Here is a 13,657-nt window from a genome sequence, read left to right on the forward strand (position 1 = left end):
GGGCCTGGTCCATAGTAGGTGCTCAATAAATGAATGGACTGTTAAGGTGTTCTTTTCCTTGAGAGGAGCTCCAAGTTTAGTGGAGAATACAGATATGTGCACAATTAACTACGTAATGCTTATTGGAGGAAAGAGTTCAGCTTTCAGCAGGTTCAGTTTGAGATAACAGTGGGAAATCAGGGTATGGTGACTCTCAAACATCTTGATGCCAAGATGTAGATAAGGGAGTAAAATGCAGAGAAGAGCTGTAAAAGCTATCTGAGTGTGCCAGAGCTCTTAAGGAGAGAGGTCACTCAGGGAGAGAGGTTGAACGAGAAGAGGAGAAGGAGGAGGCTGGAACTGTGGGGTAAGTTTCTGGGCCAGGGAAGGGGCAGACGTAGCAGAAAGGTAAGAGATCCCACACAGAGCTGTTTTGGAAACGAAGAGGAATGACTATGTATTTTTGTATCTACCTAGTTTACCACTGGGTTCCTAGTATTTTGCACTAGGCATAACCTATAGTAGACACTCAAAAAATCTGTTAATTGAAAATGAAATCGAACCAGAACCTTTCAAGAAGCTCTACACAGCAAGCGGCCTACAGGAAATGCTCAAAGAAGGGAAAAAGAGAAAGCAGTGTGGAAGGAATGCTGCTGAGGCCAGTAAGAGTGAGGGCTGACGTGGTACCATCTGAGATTTAAGTTGAGCCTGGTGAGTTTTTCTCGCAGGAAGAAGAGATTCCTTCAATATTTTTTTCACGTTTACTTTGCCCTGGGGATGCAGAAATCCATCAAAACCGATCTTTGTTCTAAAGAGCTCACAGTCTGGTGGGGAAGACAAACACAGTGCTTGGTAATTACAAGGTGGAAAGGTACAGCGGGATGACAGATATGAGGAGGAGCTAGTAAACTTGGAAGGCTTCACAGAATAGGCGACATTGGAACTCAGTCTTAAAGGCTGGAGTTCAGTAGGGCAGGAATTCCAGCGCAAACCAGCCTGCGCAAAAACCCTGACAAATGCCGTAAGTCTCAGACTTCTATTTGCATAAGAATCAATGGAGGGGTCTGTTCATCATGCAGATTCCAAGGTTATACTTCCCGGGAGATTTCTGGTTTTATAGGTGTGGGCATCCATTTTAACAAGCTTCACAGCACCACACTCTTTAAACCCTTTATGTGCTCCCACTGTCGTGGAAGTGGGGGGCAGCGGTGGCGGGAGATGAGGATGGAGAGAGCTTACCCCGCCCCCCCCAGCCACCGCGGGCTTCTGGGTCTCCAGAGGAGCACAGTCACAACAAAAACAAATTCATTTTGAGTCACGCTTTCATGGAACTAGACGCTTTCACGTGCCTTACTTTGTCGGAATCTCGCAGCAACTCTGTGGGGTAGAAATTACGAGTCTCTTTTCATAGGGGAGGAAACTGAGGCTCAGAAAAGGGAAGATTTGCCCAAGGTCACGAAGCGAGAGGTGGCAGGGCAGAAACCTAAAGCCAGGCTAGCAGATTCCCAGCTCAGAGATTTTTCGACCACGAAAGCAGGCCGCGAATGGGTGGAGCTCAAGCCTTCGCTCCGGGCTGGTTCCAAAATGGTGGGGGCCTTGGCGTCAGCAACGCCCCCGCCCCTTCCGTCCACCTCCCTCCTTCTTCCCTAGGCCACACAGACGGGGGGAGGGGAGGGAACGGAGCAGCCCACGTGACTGCCGATAACCTGGCGCGTGACGCAAAGCGGCGGGCCCGGCGCTTGCCTTGCCTTGTGGGAAACGTAGTTCTCTAGACCGTCAAGTTGGCCACGGAGGCGGGGCCTAGGACTACATTTCCCAGGAGGTCGCGGGCTGACGCCGCGGCTGCCGCCGTCGGAGAGCGGGGACGCGGGGCGCGCTGTCGGGCGGGGGCGAGGTTCGGGCCGGTTGTGCCGTTGCGAGGTTGCAGCTGCGATCGCTGCGGTGGGCCCAGGTGAGTGTGGGCCCATGATGGGAATTCGGACAGGTCAGCCAGCTCCAGTTGTTTCGTCTTTTATCTTTTCTCCGCGGCCGCTGGCTCAGGGACCCCAGCAGGCCTGGCGCGGAGCTGGTCCCCCGCGCCTGCCCCTCGGCCTCTTCAGAGCGGGCCCCGCTTGCTCCGGCTCCTCCCTCTCCCCGCCCTTCAGGGCTTCCCCTCGCTCAGGCCTAGCTCCCGACGCTCAGGGCCGCCTTTTTTCTGGAACAGATCCTACCCTTCTTTTTTTCCTTGCAAGCTGCCAGCGAGGGGCCTCTACCTCGCCCATCTACCCCTTTAGTCTAGTGAACCCTATTATTTGGATTTCTCTTTTTCCCGGAACTCTTGAGTGCCCTTCCCCCCACCTAATCTCCATTGGCCTGGATCTGTCTTCTAGGGCGCATGTGGCTGGCACTCAGTAAATGTTGGTACCTCTTCCGTTCTTTACTGCCTTGTGGCCAGAGGAGGCATAGTCCAAATTTATCAGCCACGGGAACAGTTGCTCGCCCACTTTCATTTCTCTTGGGCTGGAGGTGAGGCCGACTTGCGTTCCAGTGGCAATTGGCGTGCGTTCTGCTTGAATAAGGTAATTTTCTTCGCCTCCCTTAGCACCCAAGCAACTTTTATCAGCTATTTTTGCTTTTCTAAGTGTTAGGGATGGAGTGTGATGGCAGAAACTGGCGAGTAGCGCTCGTGCCCAGAAGTTGGAAGCCATCGGTGGTAGGTAGTGTTTATGGGGAGGTTGTTAATTGGATTGAAGGAAAAGCCTGTAAGAGTGTGGTAGAGCCTGGCGGGAGAGAGCCAGTGAAGCTTCTGGTGGCAGCATAACAGAAGGATCCTGGAGCCGGCTGCCTGGGTTCAAGTTTTGTCTCTGTTAGCTTTTGGTTTCAGGTCCAGGGGCTTCACTTCAGGTGCCTCAGTTTCTTTATCTGCAAAATAGCGGCGAGTAACTCTTGGCCGCTTGATAGGGCTGTTGTGAAGATTAAATGGGATAAGTTGAAAACCGCTGAGCGCTTTACCTACCGTGTGTTCAACTGTTATCATCATCATCACTTAGAATTTATAGATTGTAGGCCCCGAGTGGAAAGGCACGTATCACGCCATCATTTTCTTTGTCTTTCAGATATCCCTTCTTTTACTGGTTTGTGGCAATACTGTCTTTTGTAGTCTGTTCTGTTATCCAGACAGACTGATGTGTGTATCATTCTGTAGAAGCCCATTAAAGAGCGAAAGCCGGCTGCCGCCGTGAACAACTTGTGGAACACACTGGGCTTAGTTTGTTCTCTGCTGGGAAATTTGTTTCGTGAAGTAGTGTACACACTTCAGCAATATCAAAAGCAGGTTTTTTTCTGCAGCCATGTAGGCGCGATTGTATTTTGTAGAAGAGGTGAATTGAAGTTTCTGTGAGGAACTGTTTAAAAGCCTTTACGTTCAATGTAGTTCCATTTCTCTGTTTTTTAGCTCTCTGAGCAGCAGTGAGAGATCTCTGGTTTTGGAGATTGATGTTTTTAGTCTGCAGACTTGGTAGAGTCCAGATTTAGCGGTGGTGGTGGTGGTATTAGTAGTCACAGCAGCAGCAGTAGTAGTAGTTCTTTAGCATATTTGTTTAATAGCATAGCTAGTACAGGTACTTTCTGAATTTGATTTAGCCAGTGAAATTATGGATTACAGAGTGTTCTGTATTGTACCGAGAAATTGGAGGGAAGAAACTTGGAGTATTTCCGAAATTAGCACCGAGATGGACTGGGATGAGGCTGACTGAGAAAGAGCATAAGACATAAGATTTATTAATTTTTTTAGAATGGATAGACTTAACCACCAAGAATCTTAAGGTGTTAGCCCGTTTCTCTTGGGGATAGTGACATCCTGGATTGAAGGAAGTGTGGTTAATGCTGTGCTCTCGAATATTAGATTTTGGTGAATTGCTTTACACACTGATTCTGTAAACATCTAAGAATGATAAAGTGTGATTGATACAATTAGTAGTACCTGAGAACCTGCTATCTACTGGCCCCAGTGCTAGGTGCTGGGAGTACAGGGGAGTGTGAGAAGGGGTCTTGCATTTTGGGAACCTACAGTATAGTGGGGGAGGACAATCGGTGAGCAGATAAATTTATAAATTGAGAAAAGTGATGTGGAGGTATCAAGCAGGGGACTTAATAGACACTTAAAAAAGAAGAAACCTGAGGGTGGTCAGAGAAGTTCTTTTTGTTGAGAGTGAGGAGACAATTTTGTAGGGTGTCAAGGTGGGCATTCCAGGTAGAGGGAGCTGCAGCTGCCCCAACTAGAGGATGGGAAGAGTTTAGTATGTTTTCGGAACTGAAAAGAGGCCAGGTGTGGTCAACGCACAATGAGGAAAGTGGGTAAAGATGAAATGGAGAGGTAAGGTTCTTTAGGGAAGCCATTGAGGCCTTCAGATACACATTTTAAAATCACTTTTGCCAGGGGTGTGGAAAATGAATTGTGGGGGTATCAGTTAAGAGACTGTTGTACTGGTGTAGCCTGGAGATGATACTTGCCTGAAGTAGAGAGATGGAGTGGAGATGCATTGATGGGAAGAAACTGAGAGAGACATTCTTAGTCTATGGTCCATGGACTACAGGGGGCTCATGAACTCTATTTTTGTTGGTGAGGAAGTGCTTTTTCTCGAAGGGTCATTACCTTCCATCATTTATTAGAGTCTCAGAATTTAAGAACCAGTGCTCTAGAGTCTGTAATGCAGGTTTTTTTGTTTGTTTTAATATTTATTTCTTTATTTTGGCAGCTCTGGGTCTTAGTTGCGGCACGTGGGATCTTTGTGCAGGTTTATAACCCATAAAAATGTAATTGGCCATGGCTTACCAGGAGAGTTAAGAATCATTGGTACCCTTTCTAAAAGATTGACCTTCTTAGGGAACTCTTTGATCGTTTCAAATGAAAGTCAAATGCTGTGCCATAGAAAAATCAGCTTTTAGTTTCTTTTTGTCTAGGAATTATGGGCTGATGCACATACTGAGGAAGCTGAACGTTAGTGAGCTCAGGTTCCCAAAAATCCATATCCATTCCTACTGTTTTCTTCCATTGGATTTTGTTTACAGTTCCTGTTTTAGTGGTAGAAATGGAGCACCTTAGTGTGGGAAGAGTGAGATTATTTTCTTCTTGCTTTCCTTCTGACAGAGGTTTCAGGTGTATGTTCATATATTTTGTGGTGTATTTTTCAGATGATAGTGTGTTATTGGAAGCATAGGGTGTGCGTTTTCCTCCAGAGTTAGAGCTCTACCACTGAAAAAACCATATATGTTTCTTTTTATAGCAGAGGTTGAAAACTGAAGGCTCATGGACTAAATCCAGTCAGCAGATGTGTTTTGTTTGGCTCACACAGTGTTGTAAATTTGAATTAGTTGTCAACATTAAAAAACAGGGAGATTTCATGTAAAAATGTGGATTCAGGCAGCTTTGAAAAATCAGATCTGGCAGCCATGGACCTGTGTTTCTGCTTGCAGCAGCCATCTTTTATAGTTGGGACATGTCCTTATATCACCAGTAAAATTTTTTTTTCTGCCTTGGTGCTTTATTTCTTTCCTTTGTTTCTTCTTAAAAAAAAAAAAAAGGAGATGTTAGATAACTTCAGAAGAGGGAGATGGAGCAGTGCAGTGGGCAGGGGAGGGTCCAAAACTGAATTTTTTTGTTTCCAAACTGAAGAAACCCAAGGGCTTTTAGAAAGCAAAAGGCATTGATCTGACCCCTGCCCGTGCCTTTTTAGCTGGCACATATGCAGTGTCCTAACTTTTGTTTTGCCTGATTTGCTTTTTAGCATCTGGAATGCAGTAACTGCATAGCTTGGCTTGTTTCAGAAGATAGGAGGCCAAGCAAAGAGAAGTTGCTGAATGTCTAGTTAGAAGACTTTTGGCTCCTGTCCTGAGGCAAAAGTGTGTGTGTGTGTGTCTAATCTATGCATTTGTGAAGTCCATTGCTTTGCTTTCAGAAATCCTCTGTGTTTTTTGGAGGGATTAATAACTCAATTTTCTTTTAATAAAAAGGCAGTTTGCATACAGGATTAAAAATTTTTTTATTTATTTGGCTGCGCTAGATCTTAGTTGTGGCGTGTGGAATCTTAAGTTGGGGCAGGCAGACTCTTAGTTGTGACGTGTGGGATCGAATCCACACCCCCTGCACTGGGAGCATGGAGTCTTAGCCACTGAAAGTCATAGAGGTGAGACTGCTTTCTGAAGTTACCCTAGAGATTTCTTCACTTCAGGACTCTGCATTGTATCAGGGCTTCCGAGAAGATGCTTCTGTTGTGTCCTATGTGGCCTAGAGTGGCCTACAGTCTTGACTAAAACCTTTGGCTACCAAACTATGGGCTATCAGAAAAAAACTTTAAAAATGAAGGAGACTAAGGAAGTTGGTTAGGTGCCAGAGTAGGGGTTGCCCAATTAAAAAAAAAAATTGGTTAAAATTTTTAATATTAAAAATTTTTTGTTTTAGATGTAATGAAGTGTTCCTTTACAAAGCCAATTTTTTTTTTGGCTGCACAGCATGCGGAATGTGGGCTCTTAGTTCCCCAACCAGGGAGACCACACCCCCTGCAGTGGAAGCATGGAGTCCTAACCACTGGACTGCCAGCGAAGACCTGCTATGGCAGTTTTGATGTCCCTTTGCGTACATGTATCACATTGGAAAAGTGTTCTGAGAGGCTTTCCTTTTCTGTCTATAATAGTACTCCACTCATCAGCCAATACCCCTCCCCAGCCCTACATTATTACCATGGGACCATATGTTATTTATTTTTCATCTGTTGTGTCTTCACCTCTTTAGAGAGTGAAGCAGGGATTTGTTTGATTCACTGCTGAATCCCCACACCTAGGGCATTTTCTGTTACATAGAAGAGGCTTAGTAAATATTGAGAGAAAGGATGAATTAATATGGGAATAAATAGATGGCTGACTGGGTAGCAGTCTCTGAAAGTGCTCCCACTGTCACGTTCTAGCTTACTCAGATTCTTTTAAGCTACCTGTTGAAAATAATTTGTATGATGGTGGGTGAGGAGATTGCAAGGGGCAAGAGGGTACTTACTGAAATGATGAAAGTATTCTATTGTTTGGTTGGGAGTGGTGTTTACATAGTATATTTTGTCAAAACGAACTGAACTGTAGCCTTAATATGTATACATCTATTGTATATGAGTTAGTGCTAGGCATTTACTGGGATGAAAGTAGTGTGGTATACAGACCTTTACTGATTGACATACTTTTAGGATTTAATTTCTACCCAGATTAGTTATTTTTTAGAAGTGGATGGATTTATTGCTTAAATCGAGGCTTCAAATATTGTCTTTGGAACATTGGATATTTATGTTGGATAAGCTAAATCTTAATTTGGGGCTAGAGTGGGCAAATACATTCCCACTGTGTTAGTGTTATTACAGTTGTGATAATCTCATTGAATGTGGCTAAAATGAACTTTTAGAAGATTTTAGGGTAAGCTGGCTTTTAAGAGAATAAAATAAATTCTCATTCCCTGAGGCTCATGTTTCCCTCATGCTGGGTAGCTTAGTTGCTCTGTGTTGTATGTTTTCATAGCAATGACAATTTCTTTGGTTTTTTTTCTCTTCCAATGCTTTATTATGAAAGATTTCAAGCATGCAGAAAAGTTGAAAGAATTGTACAGTGAGTACCCATATGCCCACCACCTATATTCTACATTTGTTAGCATTTTGCTATATTTGCTTTATCACATTTTTGTACTCATCACTCCACCTTATTTTTTTTCCTTTTTTTTTGTTGTGGCAAAATACACAGAACATAAAATTTACCATGTTAATAATTTTTAAGTGAGCAGTTCAGTGGTATTAAGTACATTCACTGTTGTGCAACCATCATCACTATTCATCTGCAGAAGGTTTCATCCTGCAGAATCGATACTCTGTACCCCATTAAATAGTAAGTGCTCATTCTCCCTTCCACCCCCAGCCTCTGACAACCATCATTCTACTTTGTCTCAGGTTTTGACTGCTCTAGGTACTTCATATAAGTGGAATCATACAGTATTTGTCTTTTTGTGACTAACTTATTTCACTTAGCATAGTGTCCTCAAGGTTCATCCATGTTGTAACAGGTCAGTTTCCCTTTGTAATATTTCATTGTGTGCATGTAAGTACCACATTTTGCTTATCCATTTATCCATCAGTCAGACAGTTGGGTTGCTTCCACGTTTTAGCTATCGTGGATAATGCTGCTATGAACATAGGTGTACAAATATCTCTTCAAGACCTTGCTTTCAGTCCTTTTCAGTATATACCCAGAAGTGGAATTGCTGGATCATATGGTAATTCTGTGTTTAGTTTTTTGAGGAACTGCCATACTCTACTGTTTTCCATAGTGGCTGTACCATTTACATTCCCAACTACAGTGCACAAGGGTTCCAGTTTTTCTACATCTTCACCAGCATTTCCTTCCTTCCTTCCTTCCTTCCTTCCTTCCTTCCTTCCTTCCTTCCTTCCTTCCTTCCTTCCTTCCTTCCCTCCCTCCCTCCCTCCCTCCCTTCCTCCCTGCCTTCCTCCCTCCCTCCCTATTTTTCCTTTCTTTTTCCCCTTCCTTCCTTCCTTCCTTTTAAAAATAGCCATTCTAATGGGTGTGAGGTAGCTTTGGTTAGCATTTCCCTGTTGATTAGTGATGTTGAACACCTTTTCAACTGTGGACCATTTGTATATCTTATTTTGAGAAATATTTATTCAAGTCCTTTGCCCATTTCTTTATCTTATTTTTTTGAAGCATTTTAAAGTAAGTTGGAGAAGTCAGTATATTTCATATTTAAACACTTCAACATGTATATCATTAGCTAGAGTTCAATATTTATGACTGAACCTTAATGAGTCTTTCGTGGTGAGGACAGGGAGGTAAAATTTACACTGAAATGTGACCATAAAAATTTATTTAATTTATACGTGCTTGGATAGAGAGGTTTTGGGTGCCAGTTCTTAGCTGAAATAGTTCCCTTTCCTCTGATTTAATGGTGTTTGTCTTAAGTTAGATTTACTTTTGTCAAATTAATATTGTGACCATGTAATTTATCTTTTTGAACCAGGACTCTATTGAGAGAGGGGATGCTATTAATACACTGGGACAGCAAGTGTAAACTGACTATCTTGAGCAAATCTGGATATAAGGTCAACCTAAATATTAAAGAAGAACTTTTATAGACTGAGATTTTTTCAAAGTAAATGCTTATTTAAGCACTTTACATGCATTATCTCATTTAATCCTATATTTTACAAGGTAAGTGAAGAGTTTTTTGTTTTACAAATGATAAAGTTGAGGCATAAGAGATTAATTTAGGAAGAGATAAGATTTGAACCTAAGTCTGACTCTAAACTTCCACTCTTAGCAACTGCTGTATTGCTCAGTCAGGGTTCAGGGAGTAGATTGACCAGTAAGTTAGGAGAGTCCTCACGTGACAAAACACCTCCATTTTGTTATTGTCGTACTTATTAGATCCAAAGTTAAATTATTTAAATTTCTCTTCAAGAATAAATGGAATTGAATCCACCAGCTGATACAGAGGCTTTTTGATTAGCCTTGGTGCAAATAGTATGACAGAAGGTGTATTTTAGAATTGATAATATTTGCCTACCCTTTTTTTTTTTTTTGTCTGCACCATGTGGCTTGTGGAAGTTTAGTTCCCCGACCAGGAATTGAACCCAGGCCCTCAGCAGTGAGAGTGCAGAGTCCTAACCACTGGACCGCCAGAGAATTCCCTTGCCTAGCTTTTTGTATTTTTCCATCTTTAAAATGAAAGTATGCCTTCCTACCTTCTTTCTTTTGAGAGAACTACGGTATATATATTTTGACACTAATAAAAAAGATACATGAATAATTACATAGTTCAGTATCTTATGCAGCTTAGCATAGTCACATACCATCATTTCTTTTATCACTAAGTGATTATTAAATGGTTTGGGTATGTAAAAGTGATGAAAATCCTATCTCACGCAAGTTTTAGGCACAAATGGAATTAGTCTAGTGCTGTTTTGACAGTTGAATGAACAGTGTTAATTGAGCACTAGAAACTCAAATGTAATTATTTTGAATGCCATTTGAATTTAGCCATTGCAGTGAACCATCTCTTTAACGAATTGTTTGACTCTTGGTTCAGAAGCAATGGATCCAAAATTTATTGAAAGAATGATTATATAGAGTGTCATTTAACTGTTGCAAATGCTTTGTCATATAATTTATAATTTTTAAAAATGTTTTTGAAACATCTCCTCTTTGAGAGAAGGCAGCTTAGTGAGAATTTTTTTCACATGGTTAGCCCAAAGAGCAGGTTCCTGATAAAATCTGCTGCCTGCTCTGACCATTAATGTGTTGAGGTATTTTCATACATGAGCCATGAATGAAAGTGAAAAATTAACTTTAATTTTGAAGTTGTCAACTAACATTGCTGTGGTTTTTAGGATTTTATGTGCTGGTCAAAAGTATACCTAAGCTGTAACTTACGTTACAGATATAATATTTATATAATATTATAAGAATGTGTTGTTCCAGTTGGAATTTTGACCTTGCCCTTCTCATCTGATCTTATTCTGGTAATTAATCCTAGAGCTGCAAAAAAGAAATAGGAGTTGCATTCTGAGGAGAGGATCTTTGGTTTCCTTGTTCTGTATTAAATATCACTGCAGAGCTGTAGGGACACAGGCTTTGTCTTCTGTATGGTTCATCATCCTGCCATTACTCCTTTTAGCATGTAGGAAAATATTGTTCAAATCAAAATTGTAAGTCCTGGATACACTTTTTGGTTGCATTATGTGTACAAAACTCAGCTTTTCATATAGCACCTCTTGAGTAATCTAGTTTCCCATAGAAAATATTCACAGTTTTTTCTTTTTTTAAATATTTAATTATTTAGGCTGTGCTGGGTCTTAGTTGTGGCATGCAGGATCTTTTTTATTTTTAAGTTGCGGTATGCAAGCTCTTAGTTGCAGCACGCACGTGGGATCTAGCTCCTCGACCAGTGATTAAACCCAGGCTTCCTGCACTGGAAGCACAGAGTCCTAACCACTGGACTGCCAGGCAATTCCCCTCAACATATGCTCTCATACGTTTGTCCTTCAGTGTGGAGTTGTTTCTTTGATTTAACCTTACGAGCATTGCTCATGAGTCTATTTCAGTCTTCGGAAGTTGTTTGCAAAAATCTAAATGTATGTGGCTAAGAAGCTTGTGAGGTATGTGGGACTGCTTATACTTTTCTGTCACTATTATAGAGAATTATATTAATCTTTTTTTCCTATAGAGAGGGACTGAGAAAGTCTAAAGTGAGCACAACCACAGTGTTCAGCACTGTACAGCATTTTTTTTTCATGCTTTTAAAGTATGCAATTTGAAGGTATGCCAGAAGTACAAAGAATGCTATTGTACAGCGGGTACTCATGTAGGTAAGAGATCAATTTAATAAATTTAAGAAATAAAGCAGATTTCCCAGGTGGCGCAGTGGTTAAGAATCTGCCTGCCAATGCAGGGGACATGGGTTCGATCCCTGGTCCGGCAAGATCCCACATGCAGTGGAGCAACTAAGCCCGTTTGCCACAGCTGCTGAGCCTGTACTCTAGAGCCCAAGGGCCACAACTGTTGAAGCTCAAGCACCTAGAGCCTGTGCTCCACAACAAGAGAAGCCACCGCAGTGAGAAGCCCACACACTGCAACTAGAGAAAGCCCGTGCAAACCAACGAAGACCCAATGCAACCAAAAATAAAAATTAATTAAAAAAAAAAAAGTTTACCACCATAGCTAAGTCTTCTAGGATTGTTCTCCCCCTTTCCCCCAGCCTCTCTTCTGACTTGGTGTTTATGGTACCTATGCATTTTTCTAGACTTATTAAAAATATATGCTTTCCTAAACAAAATCTAGTATTGTTTTGTGTGTTTTAAAATTTCACGTAAATTGTTTGATACTAGTTTACTTTTGTAACTTATTTTCCTGCTCAATCTCCTGTCTGTAGGAGTCTTCGTCTTCACTGTTGTACAGTATTCACTGTATGAATGTGCCACTTTTTATTTATGTTTGGACTTAGTGCTGCCAGGAATTTATGTATGTATGTATGTATGTATGTATGTATGTATGTATGTTTGGACTTAGTGCTGCCAGGAATATTCTTGTATATATTTTCGACTGACTTGGGAGAATTTCTCTAGGGTTTAAATCCAAAACTGGAATTTCTGGTTCATGGAATGTGCACATCTTTCACTATCACATTATTCTCCAGAGGGATTGTACCAGTTTATACTCCTAATAAACTGTTAGGAACCGGCTACCCCACCGCATCAGGAGGTGAGTGGTGGGGTAGCAAGTGAGGCTTCAACCGCCCCCCATTACTTCCCATTGCTCGCATTACTACCTGAACCATCACATTTCACCCCCCCCATGGAAAAATTGTCTAACGTGAAACCTGTCCCTGGTGCCAAAAAGGTTGGGGACTGCTATTTAAGAGGGAAAACTCCATTTACAAGAATCACTTTGACAGATGATATAATTCTCTTAGTAGGATTAGCAGTTACAGCAATCTGTTTTCCTGGTTAAACTTACGAATATAAGGTTGATTCTGGTGAGCAATTACGTTGCTTATGAATGTTTTTGAAATAAGATGCATTTTGTGAGAAATCCTCTGCTTAGTGGCTAGGTGGCCTTGGGATTTGGCATTTTGTGGGAAGAGGCTTGCATCCCTAACGGTATTTGTAGATTGATATTGGGTTAACATCAGCAAATTTGCAAAGCGGCTGCAAATTTGTTTCTAGAATTAGCAGAACCAGAATATATATGGACATTTTTGGTAGATTATCAGAATTGCTGATAAGATTATTTCTGAGTTTGTTTGAAAATAAGTTTAATTTGGCAGTACTCTGGAAAGTAGTTTTGACCTTTGTGTCAAATCTAGTAGCTTCTTCCGATTTGTAATTTAAAAGGAAAATAAGAAAGAAAGAGAACTCTGAAGGTGAATGTACTTTAGTAGATTTTCCAGCATGACGTGATCATATCCGAATTTGATGCCAGAATATTTGTAACAGATTATTCTGGCATCAAATTCAGTCTCTTTACTGTTACTTGTTTATAGATGAGAGAAAACGTGACTCATCTAGAAGTTGGTTATCCTGGTCTGATGCTGTGAGTTAAGTGGGTTGTTAATCAAATTACTATTTTGGGTAAATTTTTTTTAGTAAAAGTAAGCAGTTGTGGAAGATAATACTCTGAATATACCATCCACTTTTCCAGGTCTAAAATTAAGAGTCTTTTTGGAATTCCCTAGTAGTCCAGTGGTTAGGACTTGGTACTTTCTCTGCTGTGGCCAAGGTTTAGTTCCTGGTTGGGGAACTAAGATCCTGAAGCCACATGGCATGGCCCAAAAAATAAAATAAATAAAATAAACAAAATAAATAAAAGTCTTTTGTTGATTGAAATTTCCTTTCAAGTAGGCCTTTAGTGAATTAGATTTATTCTTTTTTAAAGGACTTTTAAAGATTTATTTAGGCTGTGTTGGGTCTTCGTTGCTGTGCACGGGTTTTCTCTAGTTGCAACGAGTGGGGGCTACTCTTTGTTGAGGTGCATGGGCTTCTTATTGTGGTGGCTTCTCGTTGCAGAGCACGGCCTCTAGGCGTGCAGGCTTCAGTAGTTGTGGCATGTGGATTCAGTAGTTGTGGCTTATGGGCTCTAGAGCAGTCTCAGTAGTTGTAGTGCA

The 13,657-nt window shown here is 41.5% G+C and overlaps 1 protein-coding gene across 7 annotated transcripts in view; it reads left to right on the forward strand.

Annotated features, from left to right (window-relative positions):
• Nucleotides 1–1,801: 1,801 nt before the first annotated feature.
• THRAP3 (thyroid hormone receptor associated protein 3) overlaps nucleotides 1,802–13,657 on the forward strand; it is a 62,303-nt gene continuing 50,447 nt past the window's right edge. For 2 of the 7 annotated variants that reach the window (XM_057705411.1, XM_057705380.1), the window contains exon 1: nucleotides 1,802–1,930. The gene's annotated coding sequence lies outside the window, so the exon portion shown is untranslated. The other 5 variants (XM_057705422.1, XM_057705391.1, XM_057705432.1 and 2 more) reach the window with 5 other exon arrangements.

This window comes from Hippopotamus amphibius, chromosome 1, assembly GCF_030028045.1.
Source record: "Hippopotamus amphibius kiboko isolate mHipAmp2 chromosome 1, mHipAmp2.hap2, whole genome shotgun sequence".
NCBI lineage: Eukaryota > Metazoa > Chordata > Mammalia > Artiodactyla > Hippopotamidae > Hippopotamus > Hippopotamus amphibius.